The following is a 4,005-nucleotide window of genomic DNA, read 5'->3' on the forward strand; positions in this document are numbered from 1 at the left end:
TGTCATCTGTTAAATGTATCTAGAGGATCTATTCAAAAGTAAAACCCCTTGTGCAATCATGCAAAATAAAAAAGGCTTTGCTTGACGTGGTATGCGCCAGAATGACTGACTCTCAGAGGACAGGCAGGAAAAACTTGATTTGCACACCCTGTGGAACGCGCCGTCACGGAGGTACAGTATTTATATTTAGGAGTCCACCCAGGCGTGCGTCAGATCAGCCCTGTCAACATCACAAGAAAGACAACTTGGGTACATTTGAAAGAACTTACTGAAATTGACTTTTGACGGTGACTTTTAAAAGGTGAAAAGAGGACAGGAGATACAAAAGAGGTAAACAAGATCATCTGAGAAGCAGAGAATGTCGTTTCTATGCTCTTTTCTCCGTTTGTGGCAGTGCAGTGATTGAGGATTTTAATTTATTCTCAATTTCAAGAAAAAAAAACCAGAAGTGGGACTGAAGAAGAGAGGAAGATTGAAGAAAAAAGAAGACTCTAAACGTCTGAAGACACTTGACAAAGGTACATTGAATTGAAATGGCAGTTCTCTGGTAATTTGAGTAATCTGAAACATATCCATCGCCTGCAGCCTTGTCCTCGGGTAAATTATTTGATTGGAACTGATCTTTTGGTGTGAAAAGTTTGGTTTAATAAAAGCGTCCTCCGTTCTACTTCTTTAGGAGCTTTAAGCTGTGAGTCTGTGAAAGAGGAACAGATGACTAGGAGGAACTCAATGCTTGTTTTGAATGATTTTGCTGGCATTTCGCCCTTGAGCTCTGCTCTATAGAAGGGCTGAGCTTAATACCGACGCATTCATCTCACAACTACGTCACTCATTGCACCCGTTTAAGTCATCACGGAAAGCCAAATGCAAAAAAAACAACCGAGCACCGTCACATGTTTAGCTAATTGTTCAAAACAAAATTCTGACTCGTGCATTCTCCATGTCAACAGAGTTCAGATAAAGCTTACGTGATCCATAGAGCATTGATTTATTTCCATATCAGTTAATGACAATGAAAGGCTGTTCTCAGATACTGGAACCTAATTATAATCGATTGATTCTCTGCATCCGTGAGTGACGGCGTAACTGTCTCATCCTCCCTCAGGCCTGCAGGAGACCAGCTATGGAGGAGGATTACAAGAGACCACCACCATCCTATGACGAAGTTATAACCGAGCAGCACACGAGCAACACTAGTCAGAGCCGCTCCGCTGATAACAGGCAGGGCTGCTGCTGCAAATGTTGCATTAGCACCAAGAACTGTCTGATGAGTCCGGAGTGCGGTCGAGCTCTTAACATCGCCAGCGTGGTTGCCATGTGTGGCATGTGTATTCGAATGTTTGTCTGTAAGTACCCAGAATGACTCATTTATATGTCTTTACCATTTAAAAGTTTGGGAATTTTTTGGGGAAAGAAAAAAAACTTTTATTCAGCAAGGACACATTAAAATGATTAAAAGTGACAGTAAAGACATTTCAAAATGTTGCAAACGATTTGGATAACACTTTATTTTAAGGTATCCTTACATGTACTTACTATTATAATAACAATAAATTATGCATAATTACTTGCAAGTAACCCTAAGCCAAACCCTAATCCTAACCCTAACCATACAGTACATGTAGTTAATTAATATTACTCAGTTCTTAAACGTATAATTACACTGTAACAAGGACACCTTAAAATAAAGTGTAACCGAGATTTGTTTTGAATTCTGTTTCATTCATTAAATAATCTTGTATTACGTAATACAAATAATCTTGCATAAAATGTATCACGGTTTCCGCACCGATAATAATAAGAAATGTTTCTTGAGCAGTAAATCAGCATATTAGAATGATTTCTGAAGATCATGTGACACTGAAGACTGGAGTAATGATGCTGAGAATTCAGCTTTACCATCACAGGAATTAAATTATGTTTGAAAATATATTCAAATAAAAACACTTATTTTAATTTGTGATAATATTACAGCATATTTTTGCTGTAATTTTGATCAAATAAATGCAGTCTCAGTCAACATAAAATACTTTTTTATTTCAAATAAATAAATAAATACAAACCCCTTTTGCATGGTAAATAGGAGGCATTTGGCTGAAGAGGCAAGACAGGCAGTAGCTCCTCAAAATAAATCAAATAATAATAATTGAGTAAATAATAAGTAAAAAAAAATGTTAGATGAGTCAAATCGGACAAACTGGTACAAATTCTAATTACAAGGTAAAAAACTTTACTTTGGTGCTATCCTAATTAAAGTGAACTTCAAATGACTGCTTATCTTTAGACTTAAAAAAAATAATAAATGTGAGTGAGCCATCTGTCTGAATATATGGTATACTATTATACAAATAATAGCAGAAGAACTTAGACTTTGAATAAATAGTATAATTAAATAGTATGTTTATGTCTCAAGTGTAAGATCGCGTTCCATGTGCCTAAAGTGTGTGTGTGTGTGTGTGTGTACCTGTTTTTCTATTCTGGTGGGGACTTAAACCTGAATACACACAGACTCATGGGGACTCGTGTCACGGTGGGGACCTAAATTGAGGTCCCCACAGGTAAACAAGCTAATAAATCACACATAATGAAGTTTTTTGAAAATCTAAAAATGCACAAAGTTTCCTGTAAGGGGTAGGTTTAGGGGTAGGGTTGGCGTAGGGCAATAGAAAAACATGATTAAAGAAGAACTGCAACAGGAATTTTTATTAGACTCAAAAGCCCACCACGTACATCTTGTTAACATAGCAAACATAGCACTTCTGTGCTCTGCTGTTACAGCTCTTATATTATTATATTACAGCTTCACTGTTATTTCAGATTATGTGAAGGTGACTTGCTGAAATTTGTCATCCACTTACTGTTTTTCTTTCTTTTTCAGAACACAGTCTCCTGTGGACCATTTATTCCAGATCTTTCATCCAGTGGTGGCCTTCTCAAATTAAAAAGGAAACAAAGACATTTGCTCTGTTCCAAAACCTAGTGATCTGCAACATTTACAAGCTTTCCCCCAATACGAATCCCAATGCTGTTCCAACTAGGATGCAGCACTGCATTTATCCTTAACAGATAAGGTAATCCCAGAACGAACTGACTAAAATTTCCATTTCGAATAGGAAACGTCAATTGTGAAGTATAACTTATAAATACAAAGTAATTCTGTACTGACAAATATCATTGAAAAACACTGCCATGTCATACAATCTAGTCTCCCATGTGATTCATGGGCCTCATTCATGAAAAAGTAGCACAATAAATTCATAAATCGTTTGTAAAATCATTCCTATATTCAGTGTGGCATTTAATTAAATCGGCATGAGTGACCACTTAAGGTGCGGTCACATTTATCATTGTTAGATGAAATAGACAAGTAATTTCAATAGGGATCCAAGTTATAAGGAATTTTCCAACAGAAAGATGTTTGGTTTGAAAATGAATTCTGTATGAGCTAACAACATGCAATGACAATGGGCCTTTTTTTGTCTGCAAAATGTTGCTAATGTGACTGTACCTTCCCAGTATGTAATTCCATTTTGAAAGACAGTAGTGTTAAACAGTTGTACTAATATTTTCTCTCTAATCCAAGTCCTTTGTTTATGTAGAGCTTTATACAATATACTTTGCACAATACTAAACAGGAAAGAAACAGAATCAGTGATGCAAACTTAAAAAATAAGAGGCCATCCAAATAGGCCCGTAACCAGCTATGAGGCCACCGATGTCCGGACCTCTGTACATTTTTCATGTTCAAAAATAAAATTTGTTCTTTGAATGACTAATTTGCTGTTAAACTCCTCATATGAATGCCTGCATGACATGTATAATTCAGTTTAGACAGTTTGCAAGAATGTTTAGCGTCCGTGGTATGGCGTAGTGAACGTGGCTTGAGAGAGTTGTGAGTCAGGGCGCGGCGCAGCCTTGTTGATCCATCTATTATAAGCGTTCTGGACTTGTCTTTTCCACTTAATTTAACACTTTAGAAAGTTAATAAAATAGGAAGTTGCAGTT

The 4,005-nt window shown here is 36.6% G+C and overlaps 1 long non-coding RNA gene across 1 annotated transcript; it reads left to right on the plus strand.

The window, feature by feature from the left end:
• The first annotated feature begins 203 nt into the window (after nt 1-203).
• LOC107711231 (uncharacterized) lies at nt 204-3,673 on the plus strand. Its single transcript, XR_001636680.1, has 4 exons — nt 204-330; nt 434-518; nt 1,106-1,346; nt 2,879-3,673. It is a non-coding gene; the product is annotated as an uncharacterized LOC107711231 (long non-coding RNA).
• Nucleotides 3,674-4,005: the final 332 nt, after the last annotated feature.

The sequence above is a fragment of the Sinocyclocheilus rhinocerous genome, unplaced genomic scaffold (genome assembly GCF_001515625.1).
Source record: "Sinocyclocheilus rhinocerous isolate Xijiao unplaced genomic scaffold, SAMN03320098_v1.1 scaffold115, whole genome shotgun sequence".
Classification (NCBI taxonomy): Eukaryota; Metazoa; Chordata; class Actinopteri; order Cypriniformes; family Cyprinidae; genus Sinocyclocheilus; species Sinocyclocheilus rhinocerous.